Raw genomic sequence first — 15597 nt, forward strand, 5'->3', positions numbered from 1 at the left:
CAACCTGCATTCTCAGGTCCACCAATGAAAATCATACACAACTTCTGGAGATAGCAAAAACACAGCATTCTCTGGGTTTCCAAGGCCTAAGGCCACACATTGGAATATAACTTAAACCAGCAACACCCCATGGCTTCTTTTTCCTGTTAATCACTTTTTGTAGATGCCCCCATCTCGTTATACAAGCTACACCCGATCTGATTTATTCCTACCAAACAGAAAGCAAGGGGTTCCGAGTCAGATGAGCAAAATGAAAACGAAGCAATCCCAAACCTAAACAAAATAACCACAAAGTGAGTTCCTGGAACAGCATGCACTCCAATCTAGGAATAAGGAATTTAATTTGGCACTGGGCTTCATGTTAACAGTAGACTAAGAACTAACAAAAGTCTATCACAAAAACATGACTTAAGGCTCAATTTTCCTTTCTAAGCATGTAACCTTTGTTTACATATTTGCAGCTGTGGGGCTTAGCAGCATAATCAAGTGCTCCCAATTTTAATTAAGGGAGTAAAATTTGCATATGCAAACTCCCCTCTTACTGGTGTTAATGCCTCAGCAATGCCAGCAGCATTGAAAGAACTAAGAAAACAAGAAAAGGCAAAAATCAAAAAAAAAAGAAAAAAGAAAACAAACCCCAGTAACTAATCAACTTTGTTTAACCAACATAAGGGAAAGAACAGAGAGAACAATACAAAATATTTCCAGTGATACAGCCAACATGCACTGAGATTCTGGTCCAGCCTTTAAGTGTTTCCCTGGCTAATGCAGGATCCTAGTCCTGTCAGAGCATTTGAGGTAAATGACTCAAACTCAGGTTTTGTCACTGTGTGGGAAAGCCAGGCACAGGTGAAAAGCCTTGTAGTCTTGAGTAACAGCTGTTGGTAGAAGTACTTCTCTCCCACACCCTGTAGATGCTCAGGGCTTCAGAAGTAAACCTTTGCACCTTGGACATTATTAAAATGTTCCAGCTTGCTGCTCCAGCTTTGCTTTTGGGTCACTAGAAGCATGCAAATCCTCAACGGGGAGTCCTGACAAGAACTGGGCAAAGCTGAATATCTATCTTAAAAAGACATCAAATCCTGTGTGTTTAAGATAACATCACTGAGACATTCACAGATAAACCAGCAAACCAAAATATTCAAACATGCATTTAGAGACTACTGGAGATTGGAGGAAATTGTGTTTGTTTCACATTAGTTTAACTGTAGGTTCCTCTAGGAAAATTTGGACAGTGGCAATTCCCAACTGCTCATCTCCAGAAACTCCTCTTTTTTAAAGAGAGAGACAGGAGCATGGCACAACATAATACTGCTTGGAGCAATCTTACTTTCCATTCAGGCACCTGAGTGGTTTGGGAAAGCAGTCCTTAGAGCACAGAAAAGAGCACGCCATGGAGATCAGTATATCCGTATTAACATTGGAGCTGCAACATACTACAAAATACTGTACAACGTAACAGGTACCAGAGGGGCCACTATGGTCTGTTGAGTGAAATACACCCTTTTAGAATAGTTCCAATATATATTTACATGATAGACCAGAAATACAGAGCTGATCTACTGAATAAACACTGCAGTAAGCTTCAGAGCTGTTACGGTCTATTGAGTAAATAATAAAAAGTTTTAGAATGGTCCAAGCATATATTTTCATAATATGAAAGAATTGCTTCTGAGGAAACTATTTTGTCAATTCCCAGGCATGTCCATGAGTGATTTCCTTTCTTTTCCTTTTTGTTTCACCATTTAGATTATTGCATATGCCACTTGCATAATGATGTACAGTTCTTTCCAGTCCCTGGACACAAATCATAACAATCCTGTTGCAAATTCACCCCATACTAAAGCTGTTTAGCCACTGTAGTTTAAGGCAACAGCCTCAGTGACTATTTTAACAGAAGCTGAAAATGGGGAAAATCAAAAGTAGTGATGAGATACGCAAAGATATTTTCTAGCAAATTGGTAAGAGTTGAAATAGTGTCTCTCTGCCTACTGTAGACTATAGCCTTCCCTTTATTTTCTGTTCTATTTTTCAACTTTAGCCTTCTTTCCTAAACTAATAATGGAGGGAAACCTTTTCATAACACTGCATTTGATGACAAAGAGAAAAAAAAACTTGATCTATGGACATTGTTAGACTTGGTCATAACTTTATTTCATCCTGTGACTTGAAAGGGCTTACACAGAATAAAACTAATCATCAGTCTGTGAAATACACCTACTCTGTGAAATACAATAAATTAAGACCATACAAAAAATTGATTCCTACTGGCAGTTAACAAGAAATTTGTTGTCTAATTATCCAGGGTCCAACTAGTCATAATTGACATTCTGACAGCCTAGGAACAGCTAAGTTAATAGGGCTACATTTTGTTCTCAAATCTCTAAATCACGAGGTACTCATCTAGATTATACAACTACAAATGTGAGTAGAATATTTGCATGTGAAATGCTTTTATGGCCTGTCCCAAGAGCTCTGCTTCATCAAGGAGGTACCCCGATTCTTTTTTGGTCCCACAAAAAGTGGTTAGGTGGCTCCTCCGCACTGAGGAAACCGAGGACCTTGCTCACCAGGGAGGCAGATAAGAGCTCCAGCACCTGCGGTACAGAGCAGTAGAGAGACCTTTCCAGCTCCACCTTCAGTCTAATGTGAAATAGGAAGGAAGTATAGAAGCCATATTAGAGAGTATGTTATTTTGAAAAGAAACTGCAAAGAAAAACAATATGCGGTGCACTATTCTTCTTGAAGGTAGAGAATTGAAAGTATGTGAAGAGTTACGGCAGTTTAACATAAAGATCCAAGACAATGAGTTTCAGAAAGTAAAGAGGTACTGTTTTGGCTATCCATGTCAGCCAGAGTCCCCTTCTGTTAGTGGAGAAGGCCAGAAAAGCATCTCCAGAAAGAGGCTCACCTGACCTTGTCTTGGAACTCCACCAAACAGGCTATTTACACAGCTGTGTATGAAGCATGGGTACTTACGAAACCAGTTTAAAACAGACGCTTTCATTTTTAGACAGTATAAGTCTGATAAGATTAGTTCTGCATGTGATTTCAGCAGCTGAAGTTTTGAGAAACATATCAAATGTAGGGTACAAGGTACACAGACAAACAACAATTTTGCTGTTGAGGTTAGAACCGAAGATTAACATCATAGGGTTTCATTCAGCTTTTTTGATGCCTTTCAGCTAAGGATAAGAAGCAAATCCAAAGTTTTTTATAGTGCAGAATAACTGACTGTGTGAAAAGAAAAATCACAGAAACACTTGTTTTTTTTACGGAACTTTTATGGAAACTCCGAACTTTTATGGAAATTCTGTGAATTCAGAAGAAGAATGAACTTTGAATGATTTTAAATTTACAATGTGTATTTCAAGCAGCTCTAGCAAGATGGCTTCTAGCAGTTACCAGATCCATTGCACAGAGTGTTTTCTCATATGGAAGACAGTACTTCTTGTATCAAAAGAAATAATAATTTTGAAAAGAATGCTCAGATAATTTCTTAGATCAGCTAGTGCTTTCATGGTGACTTTAGATTTTTATTTTTAATCAGAAGTGAGTTATCAGTATCTCTAGGGTTTCTTCATGTGGGAGAAAGGGTAAATTCTCTTTGGTTCCATGGTAAAATAAAACAATCCAAGGTGTTTACCAGCTGTATAGTGAGGCTGTAAATTATTAATGAGCATCTGTGGGCTTTTCATTTTAGTACCCTGCTACAAAGAATACAATGATTTGCAACATTTACTAATGTGATTACCTTTCTAACAGAGAAGACTGTGTTTCTTTCCTATGAAAAGAATATATGATTTGTCAGGTGAGAGAAGATCAACATTCTTACAGAATAAGGCACGTACTCATACACTCATATATTACAGCTAAGCAAATGGATTAAGGCTGAGATGATAAAGTGGTAGCAATTCCATCTATGTGCCAAGTCCATCAAGCCAGTGTTTCTCAACCCTAAAAATCGAATTAGTCCTTCTACAGACGGCAGCTAAATTTAGCAGAACTCCTGCTTTGCTCTTGACTTAACCACGGTCCAAGGAGACTTACTGAATTCAAATGAAAATATCTACTTGGGCCCATCTGTGCTTGAAACTGGGTTTTCAAGGCTCTGACAAGGAAGAAGTAATAACAAGGCAACTTGCTGAAGAGAGCGACATGCTCGCACACAATCCCTAAGCTCTGATGCCTTCCACAGGGCAAAACCAGAAAGAAGGAACATCACACACCCTGGGCTGTTTTGGAATGATCAGACCCATAACCGGATGGTGTGACATGGTATTTGGTGCATATCTGTGTGTGGGGCAACGCACATTCTCACTCACCTGTTCCAAGCTACAGAAATGCCAAGTGAGAATTAGCACTGCCAGCAGGCTCGTCAGTGCCATGATCCAAAGCAATCTGGTGCTATGCTGGTGGGCTGCTCCTACCCTCAGCCAGTGCCACTGAACTCAGCCACGCTGGACTGAAGCACCCAAGCATGTAGGAAAATATACCTCATCATCTTTATCTGGCAACTTACATATTTAAAAAAAACAGTTCAGTATTTCACACTCATTTGTCACCTGGCTAAACACCACTTGATTTGGAAGAAACTAAATCAGACCTCTTAAGCAGAACATATGCCAATACTACCTTGATTAACTAACAGTCATTACTATACACTGTCATCAGTTTCCACGGAGATAGACCCAGTAAAGCAGCTATCCCTATTCAGCATGTCCCAATTAAGTAGAGTATACAGTAATAATATTCTACATTTATATACGCCATTCATCTCAAGCACTTTAGAGATTATACAGTGCTCAGATACCACTGTGACAAGTGTATTATAAGTGCCCCCGTGTAGCCACACTGAGCTATAGCAGCTTTTCAAGTGCATGGGAGCAGTCAATTGGTATGCTGGTATCTGAGCTACCATAGATGAAGAAACAACGCTGCAGTGTCCCTGATACAAACCCATAACATTATTTAAAAAAAAAAAAAAAAAAAGTTCTTGAGCCTCAGAATCTCCCTTGGATAGAAAGACATTTAGCTTTAGATCTAATCAGAATAAATCCATGTAATATAATGCACAGAGCTCAATCAATTTAATTTGAGAAAACAGTCAAGACACCTATTCCTATACATAAATCCACAGATCCTGAAGATTAAATATTGCAAAATCTGTTGTTTGGACTGCTAAGCTCTCTTTTCCAGTGACTGAATGATGAATTATTGTTGGATGCACTTTCCTCCCTTCAACAGCTAAATTCACTTTTATTTCCTCCTTCCATATTAGATAGTATTTCTGACTAACCACCCACTTCTACAACCCTTCATTTTTTGTTATAATTGTCCATTTTATAAATGCAGATAATATTTAATTTCCAGACATATTTTCTAAATGACAGTGGGAATGAAAATGAAGTATTGAACTTAGCTATTGCCTTTCTCTACTATGGTTTTGTACAATACTTTATAGACATGGCATATACAGCATCTTGTTTAACCCAGCTGTAACATATATACATATCCCCCTTTACTTCTTAAAGCTCCTCCCTCAAAGTTCACTTGGGATTGTACTCACACTTTAAGCTCTTGAAGTGCCAGTGGTTTAAGAACAGGCCCTGCTACTTACTGTGAATAACCCTTTCCATCTGCCCTATTAGGCAAATCTTACCATCAACTAAGAGAATTTAAACTATTTGTTTAGGCGGTCCTGTTGTCAGTTGGATGAGGATTGAGGATTTTATTTCCCTGAAAGAAAGCTAGGTGGTTTTTGTTTGTTTGTTTTGTTTGTTTTTAATGTCAAGGATGCTGACCAGTCTCTTTGCAGACCTACTGCTTTCTTTTGGAGATGTCAGTTTTCAGTTCTTCTGAACTTCTGCTCTGTTTTGCACATCCTATGAAAATACTATTGGTAACGTGCCATATTTTAAAATGCTTTTACAGAGAGAAAGTAGTTCATTCAGGTCATGTGTCCTATTCACATTCTCTTGTTACTTAAAGAAGATGAAGAGGTTTTGCTCAAATCTCTTAAAATAAAAATACTACTTTTGATAAGAACTAAGTTCAGAAAGCTGTTTAAGCCCCTGCTTAGCCCTGGCACATGCTTACCATTTGTTGCACGGGGACTTAATTCACTCTCACTTAATGTGTCATTCTGGAATAGAGACATTTCTCAGAATCGAAGTTGAAGTACTGCGAAGTTTAGCCTCCGAGGTGAATGTTTTGGAAGGTTAATAGCCTGTGGAAATAGAGGAGCCCTATGTTATGTTTAGTACTCACTTTGGCTGAAAGATGAAATAGACTCACTTCACCCAGCCGCTAAAATGCAGCCACCTGTGGGGAGTAATGTGCCAGCTCTTTAGTGCAACAGTGCAAAACCATTTAAGAGGGAAGTGAAGCGTTATGCCTCAGTCCAAAGGGAGTGTTTGCCATTGTTGTCACTGAACAGCACGACATTTTTCTCTGGGTGGAAGGCACTGTCTGTGTAATGCTGTATTTCAAAAGGATTTGGGTTTGGATACACAGGAAATGGGACCGTGTCATCAGTTAATCAATAACTCAGCTCGATGGACTGGTCTCCCTACTTAGCACTCGAAGAAACCAGCAGAGGCAAGAACGTGGACGCAGTGAATGTTACTTAATGTGAGTGTCTACCTAGAAGTGTTAATTATATTTATCAATTTTATCACTGAACCCATAAAGAGAGTCTCAAATATTTGGTACAACCAAATAGCTTTAGCAATTTTGCTACATACTGAGATCAAAGTTTAATTACTATAACAGGAGCTTGCTTCTTTTCTGGCAGAATTTACTCTCTCTCTGTAATTAAGTGAATATCTCCTATAAGTTCAGGTTTAACTTTGATCTGAATTTCAACCAAGCCAAATATATTCACTTTACAATTCACCTTTATCCTGCCAGGGTAGAATTGGAAAGACAAGGTGAAAGTCTGGGGAAAGATCTGCAAAAGACAATGCAACAAAAAGTAAACTGCAGCAGACCAACAAGCATCATTCTAATTCTCCGAGATGATTTATTTAAGGACACCTTACATTTTATAGGTTTAATGTATTAACTGTAGTATTTTTCTCCCCTTGGCTTTCCTTTCCTTAAGTGCAAGGAATTTAATTTCCCCAAATTCACATTGCTACCCATGCCTGCCCTCGCCCTCCCAACACGCAGAAGAGAAAGCACTACCTTGGTTTTTAAACCTGTAAAAATACAGATTTGTAAGATTCTGGGTTGGTCAAATCTCCTTAAATGCTTTGACAAACTTTGGCCTGAAGGTGGCAACATTGAATAATATTCTGAGGAAAAGAACCTTCGCATACAGATACCTTTAATTAAAGGTTTATATTTTTAAGCAATTTATCCTTCTCCCCCATTAGTTTTTGGCACTGTTGAGAGAGAAAGAAGATGGGGTATTGTACATTTGTTTCAAATAATCTTAAGTGCACATTATACACAATTATTTGCAAATTAAAAATAAAGCAAACAAACATATAATTTATGCATAAGGCAACCCTTCATCCCTTCAATTTAAAAAGAATTTTTAAAAATGTATGCTGCATGTTCCTTTTCATGGTATCACTATAAACAGATGCTTCTAACTCTGAATCAAAATTAGTGCAGGTTCCTTCAAACTGGACTTTGCCTTCATGCTAAGTTATTTCACCTACGCTCAGTAAATATTGTGCTTTAGGAGGTGATGCATTAACCAGACAATAGGAGGTGCCATTTGGGCAGTGCATTGCACAGTGGCACCAGCTAGGTGCCCTGCAGACCACGTGAAGCACTGTGGCTTTGGTTGACTCAAGACTGGCAGCTCAACAGTGAAGGAGCTTGGCCCAGAATGTTTTGTGGAGAACAAAAGGACAGAAGGATTTTAAATATTATTTCTAAGTTCTTCTTTAAAAAAAAAAAAAACTTTTTTTTTTCTTAAAAAGAAAAAGTTCTACAAGTTGGTATTATTAACAAGATTAAGATACTTCTTCATTCTCCTTAAACTCTCATTTGTCATTTTTCACCAATTTCCACAGTACCCAGTGACTTTGACTTCTGTAAAATTTAGTGTTTTCTGATATCCCACTGATTACTGTCCTTTTGGCTACATGAAAAAAAGGTATTATACATGGAATTGAAATATCTTACATAGTCCTCACTAGTAAGGCTACATCAGCACCGCTGTGAACATTCCCTAGTGGTAAATAGCGGTAGCTTAAAAAAGAGACCTAACTAGGGCAGCCAGCAAACAACAAAAAATAAATCCTCAAAGTTCAGAAGACAGTAACTATTGTATTAAGAGTGGTTAGGAAAGAAAACCGACTGCTGAATTTGCCCTGTCTAGAGAAAAGATGACATGATAACAGGCTTTGAGTACTTAAGAGGAATTAATAAAAAGAAGTTGGAGGCTGCTGTGGGAGGACTGTTGGCAGCATATGGAAAGCAGGTAGAAGTACAGTAATAGCTCAAAATTACTGAAGGGGAAAATGTAGACTAAATAGTATAAAATGAGTGAACAGGGAAGTAATATGGCAGAGGGTCACTGATTTCAATGCAAATGTTCATCCCTGAGGATCATGTTTGCAGAGGTAGATTACTCCAGATTTTTATATATATATATATTTATTATTTTTTTCATAAGTCTAATACATATGGGTCAGATCACTCCTCCTTGTGGCAATAACTCGAGGAGGAGAGTTTTACACAGAGAACCCTGCTGCCAGGGGACTGCCTGGTGCAAAGCAAGCCAGGAGCTTGGATGCTTACACCCTGCTTGTTCTCACTCCTTTGTAACAGCCTCCAGGTTTTACACAGGCTTTTCCAGCCTGAAAGAGCACAAGAACCCCTTGCTAATGATGGCTCCTATTGGCTCTAGAGACGAGCTGATGTAAATAAAGCATAAAAAAGAACTGCTAGATGGAGTACCATTAGTTCAGCTGGAAAAAGTGCCATTGATGAATCAATGACCTATAAAAACAACTAATTGCCATCATTTCTGACAGAAGGTTAGATTTTGACTGTGTATCCATCTCTGAACAAAACAGAACAGTAAATTATTACCCATTCAAACCAGCAAAAAGACCCTTGAGGAGGGACGAAGAGGAACATAAGACTTTTCCTGCCTCTTCTTATCCCCCCACCTGCTTACCTAATAGAACGCATAAGCAGGCAAATTCTCTGATATTGTTGTACCTCTGGAAAAGAGATGGAAACCAGCCCCCTCGGGATATAAAAGGGGTTCCTCCTACGTGACACCACAGTTGCAGTCTTAGTCTTAAAGATTAGCCATCTTTCTGGTGGGGTTTCATATGCTTTTTGAGGACAAGTTCTAAACTCCTTTTTAATGCATCTGCTCTGTGCTTTTCCATGCACTTAGTCATTAAAGTAGACTTACTACCTTTAGCATTTCTATTAAAACTACATATTCAGAAAAAGAACAGGGGCTGAGTGAGTCACTGACAAGAAAGCACAGGTATCACAGAGGGAAAAGATGATGGTTATTTCCAGGTACATTGTGTTGGAAATTGAATAGACTGGGTGAATAATCGCCGAAGTTGTAATACAAACCACAGCATTACAAGGTGACAAGACAGAAGAGAAAAACTAACATGATCCCAACCCTATATATTCAGTTCAGACTCCATGTTCTGACAAAAAATCATATCAAAAATGATAGAAAGAGTGCCAGTACATTTTGATACCTGATCATTCACTGAAGCTACCATGACTAAATGTTCATGCACAATGGTGTATGCAGCCTACTTCTGCAAGACCACCATAGCTAGGAAAGGTTTCCGGATTGCAGCTGTGGGGACAAATCAAGCGCATGAGTAAACAGGATAGTCTCAGTACAAAAATCTCATAACAACACAAGTTAAAATGAATTAAGCAGTTAAAACACATGACTGAAAATAACATATAATAGATAAACAAAACTAAACCACTATGGAAAGCTTTGTTTCAAACAGAAAGGTTGTTATCAGTGTTAAAGCCAACACAGCCTTTGGGCCTTCTCAGAACTGCTGTGATTTCATTTTGCAGGCCTAGATCTGAAAAACAAAGCAGCTAGGTACACACCTCAGATACACTGCGTTTATGCTTGGCACACTGGAGAATAGAGGCAGTTTGTGCTAGGCTCCCTCATCCCAGAGCTGGCATATGAATGGACCAGTCCCAGGCACGCTACTGTGCAGTCACAGGGATCATACCTCATGCCAACCCTCAGGGAATCACTGAGCACATTATCTCCAGTGCTCTCTTGTTTTCCAGATGGTCTGGTCTTTCCCTAAGGCAACTGTAAAGGCACCCTCTGGTTCATGAAGGATGGACCTACATAGGTATCACTGCTGGGCGCGGACTTTCCCTGTTGTGGCTATCCACTGGAACAGTCTGAAGATCACTTGATAGATAGGACTTGCTAGAGCATGACAGGGCTTTATGGTGCCATATACATGGCCCATTCCATTTGCCAGGATAGTCTTTGCAAGGTTCACAGTCCCAAAAACCCAGTGCCTCAAGCTAGAATACCTCATCAAGGTAAAGCACCTTTTAATGTATGAAAGATTTTAAAGAGCATACTTTAATAATAAATTTTAATTGAGTCAAATGCTCTGATTATTTGTGCTTTAATTATTATGCCTCTCCTTTCTTACTCTCCTGAATTGTGGCTATTTTATTTGCAATAAGGACTCTTTTGATGAAGCTGAATTAAAGCCTGGGAAACTTAATTTTGCACAGAATAAAATATTTAATGTGTTAGTTCGTATTCCGATGTGCTAGACCAAAAGTTCTCACATGTAACAAAAAGAAGACTCATTCAATCAGCAAGAACCAACCAGGTCCAACACTGGCTGCAATGATCTATGATTTTGCTGGCATCTCTTTTACTGAGGAGAATCCTAGTGAAATCACTTTGCAATGTACCTTTGGGATAGGAGCTTCATCTGCTTCATGAGATGTATTTCTAAAGCACTTGTAGCTAAAACATGGATGTTTTTGTGGGAGTTTTAAAGCCTACACAAAGAAAATGATTTGCTTGTGGGTTCTCTTGACAGTTAGTCCTGGGCCCTGGAAATAATTTTTTTTTTTTAAGTGGTGGGTCATCTCAGTTATCTGTGATGGAACTTATTGTACCATTTGCAGCACTGCCTCTGAATACATTTTCTGTGTTTCCTTCTTTTTTCCTTTCCTAAAAGAACCCACTGTAGGAAAGCAGAAAAAAATAAAATTCAGCTTGAAGAAACCTTTAATAAAATGAAGGAACACTATGGCAGAAGCAGCAGGTCATTCTGTAAGATTCATTTACTAATTTTTAATGTATGTCACAGCAGGATAGTATGAGTCTAATTGGATTTGAAAGCAGTGTGATTCTCCTGTAATAAAAGGCATATTTGCCAGGGCAGCTACAGGAAAAATTATTCCTACTGGGTCTTAGATTTAGGGGACAGCAGAATGAAAGAATGAATACACACAGTTCTAGTAAATACCCTTCTATATGACTGGAATGCCACGCAACTTCAAATCACAGCTCCAAAAAAAACAGGATTTATATTAAGTTTAAGTTGTCTCCTACCAACAACCTCATATTGATAGAATACCTGGGGGGAAGCTTTAAGGGAGATTAGCAAAATAATCCTTTCATGCTGGGAGTTGCATTTCTCCACTTAAATGGCCATTGGTAGCAACAAAAATGCCTGCGAAACTGACAGCAAAAGCAGATATCAATAGAATTCAGAATCTGAGTGTTTCCTGGAGTCAGCTTAAATTGTCTATTAATAGAGAGCTATCTCACACATACTTCCATCTTTCACAATCTTTCGGTGAAAAAGTATGATCTATATTATATCAATATTTTTAATGAAGTCGCACCAACAAAGAAAACATCATATTAATTTTACCTGCTTTTTTTTTTTTTTTGTCTTGTGAAAAATGATCTGATGGTTAGCATTAAAGTTCTTCATTTACTTCTTGTTTAATACCTTTTCAAAACACGCAAAGGAATTGTGCAAGCACTGTCTAAATCTTGTGAAGAACATAAAGGCTTTCTCACTACACTTAAAAAGCTGAACTTTTCTTCAGCCCCACCTGCAATGACAGATCAAGGAGATTTTTGTTGTTAAAAAAGACTGCCTCCAGATACATTTGCTTCTCTAACGGACAACGTATGGATAAGAGTTGAGCAGAACTGCTATGGTTAAGTATGCAAACAGAAATAATTCGACCTGGCAACCCTGCTGAACAGAAATATACATTTTGTTTAAAAGATACCATACACAACTAGCTTCAAATGAAAAACACTGGCTTGAGTTTTGTTTTTTTTTTTTCTCTATTTTGTTATTCCTTCAGAATAATACAGGAATAACTCCATTTTCCTACCTGATATTCCACCATTTTATTTCTGGTTTAGGATCCTACTTAGGGCACAAAGTCTCATGAATAAAGCAAATAATATTTGAGGTAGCCATAGGCAATATGGCTACCTCAAAACAAACAAACAAACAAACAAAAACATATTTTTTTTATAATCCTTGCTATAAAATTAGCCACAGAGCAAAGAAGGCAAAACACTGCATCACCTAGGATGAAATGCAGCACCACTCTGGATGGACCTGAGTCTTTGTGGGAAGTAATATAAAAAGACCTTGGGGACCCTGAGAGTGTGCCAACAGTCCTGATGTGCTCTGGTGTACTGAGGCTTCATCAGGTGAAACTGAGGGAAGAAAATCTTGTCTCATTTCCTTCCTGTACAGGAGATTTTAATTCTAGGCTAAAGGGCTGCACCACAGAGTTTCTACTGCCAACGAGAAGAAAATATTACTTTGCCAGTTAAGTGTAAGTCTTGAGATGCCCACAAGAATACATTTTCCAAGTAAAGAATGATCATTTGTTGGAAGTTTGTGCATTACTTTTGCACAGGTCCACTTCACTGTGTAAGATGCAACACAGTGGGAAAGCAGGCCAATTTCCTCTCTTTTTCAAATCAAAAGAGAGAGAGAAAAAAGAGCAGTAATAGCAGACCAGGGACCTGACTATGATCTAACTCTAATTCTGTATCCTGAGGTAAGTTACTTCACTGCAGCATACTTTCATTCAGGTCAATATATGAATGGAATCCGGCCAAATGGATTTGCATCAGTATAAGCCTTTGCAATTGCTATGAAAAACAGTCCCTGAGTTTCAAAGCAGTTAAACTCACACTTCATCATAGAGTTTGAGAAGGGAGGAAGATCCTGTCTCCTATGCCCCTATATGATACAAGTAAATCAATTTGCAACTGTTTTTTCCCTCCATGATGGAGACTTGTACTTACTGAAAAAAGACCCCGATGAGCAACACCACCCATTTAGAGATAAGGGAAACGAGGAATGTAGGTTCTGAGACCCAGATCCCCCGGAGTTATTCATATATATCATCGCCTAAATAGAAGTCTAGGCCTATGTTCAGAATGACACGAGACACTGGTGATGGCACTAGAAATTGCAGTCAGAGCACTGTGCTTTAACCCGACAGGCAGCTAAGCACCACACAGCTGTTTGCTCATGCCTCCCCCTCAAGTGCGATGGGGGGAGAGAATCGGGAAAAAAAAAAAGGTAGAACTTGTGAGTTGAGATGATGACAGTTTAATAGGACAGAGAAAAAGATAGAATATTATTATTTGTTATTATTATTATATCATATAACGTATATATATTATCATATCTCACCATCTATATTATTATAACTCTGTAAGCACTACTCTGCAACAACTAAAACGTCACTGTGCTATCAGCATTATTTTTCTCCTAAATCCAAAATACAGCACATACCAGCCTCTATGAAGGAAATTAATTATATCCCAGCTGAAACCATGACATTGATCTCGAAAGGTCCATGCAGTTTGCTCCTCACCTACAAGACAGTTTGTCATTTCCCCTGCATTTTCAATGATGACAGAAATTTTCTAGATAAGTATCGTGAAGATGTAAACTACCTTCTAAAAATATATGTAGCTGAAAAAATCCTACAAACACAAGTTTGTAAATTTCAGAATAACTAGTATTTTAGAAAACGGGAGAGGATCAAGAGACTGATAGGAACATATTACAGTCAGAACCACACCAAAGGCACAAAATTGCTATGCTGAACTTCAGCACTGAAGATAATGAGACAATATTTCAATCCCACATACCAAGTGTGATTTTTCAATTATCTGCAAATAAAAAGTTGTACAGAAGCATCCACAAAAAAAAAAATCAGAGAAAAGTTTGATCTTATTTGCCTTTTATTTCAAAAATGTCCACTTGATGTGTTTCTATGAACATTTTGTAAAGAATAGATCTGTATAGAACACTTTGTTTTTGAAACTTAAATTTAAGCAAAGAATCCTATTTTTTACAATTTGTACTAAGTCGTCTTACTTATTTCTGCTACCTTTTTCCTCCTAACATTACATAGTGATAAGAGATATTATCTAGTTTAAGCTTTCCACCGATTTAGCAATTTTACTGCTACAGTAGTTATTCGCAATTAAAGTTGCATAGCCTGGGAAATCGTGTTCTTTATATACAAAAAAAAATGCTTTATCAAAGCATTTGCTGTACATAAGGTTGAAGAGACATCTTTGCCACCTAAGAAACACAGAATAGATTAGCGAGGAGATTCAGAAAATTAAGAAAATGTAGGTGAAAATGTAGTACAGCATTAAAATGAGAGTCTTCAGACTCACGCAGAAGATTAAAAGATTATCATAGAATCATAACGGTTGGAAAAGACCTCCAAGACATGGTCCAAACATCCCCCTACCACCACCACCACCCACTAAACCATGTCCCTAAGCACCATGTCCAATCTTTCCTTCCCCGGAGACAGTGACTCCACCACCTCCCTGAACAACAAGATAGATTACTTCTATCTTGCAAGTGTTGGAAATGAAGGACCCAGGTAACCCAGACATCACTAACACTATTTAACTTTCTGATATATAACTATTCTAAAGTTAAGTTATTAAGGGATTCTTCTATTAAAAGCCTTATTGTAACCAGTGTAATACTTGTTTTGACATTTTCTCTGCACACCTTATTAATATTGCCCTTCATGTTTCCCATTTTCTTAACAACACTTTCAGTAACATTAAATACCTAGAAGTTCAGCTAAACAGTTTGCTTAAACAATTTGTTGAATGAAGTAACAAACCAATGAGCACAACTCTGTAAAGCTACAGCTAAACAGACAGAAGACCACTTGTAAGTTTCTGTGTGTTGGTAAGGAAATATCCTGAAAAACAATGTTTTTACCTATTTACTTCATGCCTTTCAAGGAAATAGTGTATCTACATCAACAGGAAAATGCTTTTCTCAGCACACTTTACATCCACTATGTGCATTGGTAGCACAGCTGATCAGTATGAACCTGTAGCATAGACAACATTTACAGCCTAGTAACAGAGTTCAAATGCAGGCTGTAGCATCCATGTTATCTATCTCTTCCAGAATGTTAGCTAAAACCTCTTCAAAGCCAGGGAGTAAGGAAAGGGTAACAAAGAAACTGGGAAATAAATAAAGCCTTTAAAAGTGATTTTTGCATTTTGAAGATTTCAGAGACAGTTAACGACTTTAAAATAGAACA

General features: G+C 38.0%; 1 protein-coding gene across 10 annotated transcripts in view; it reads right to left on the reverse strand.

Annotated features, from left to right (window-relative positions):
- The window catches only part of LOC310903460 (uncharacterized protein), a 490104-nt gene that overhangs the window by 33398 nt on the left and 441109 nt on the right, over positions 1–15597 (reverse strand). For 2 of the 10 annotated variants that reach the window (XR_014587550.1, XR_014587551.1), the window contains exon 1: positions 5–6088. The exons of the other annotated variants lie outside the window; for them this stretch is intronic. The gene's annotated coding sequence lies outside the window, so the exon portion shown is untranslated. Of the gene's footprint in view, positions 1–4; positions 6089–15597 lie in introns of those variants that run through there. 10 annotated transcript variants of the gene reach the window in all.

This window comes from Anser anser (assembly GCF_964211835.1).
Source record: "Anser anser genome assembly, chromosome: 8".
Lineage (NCBI taxonomy): Eukaryota > Metazoa > Chordata > Aves > Anseriformes > Anatidae > Anser > Anser anser.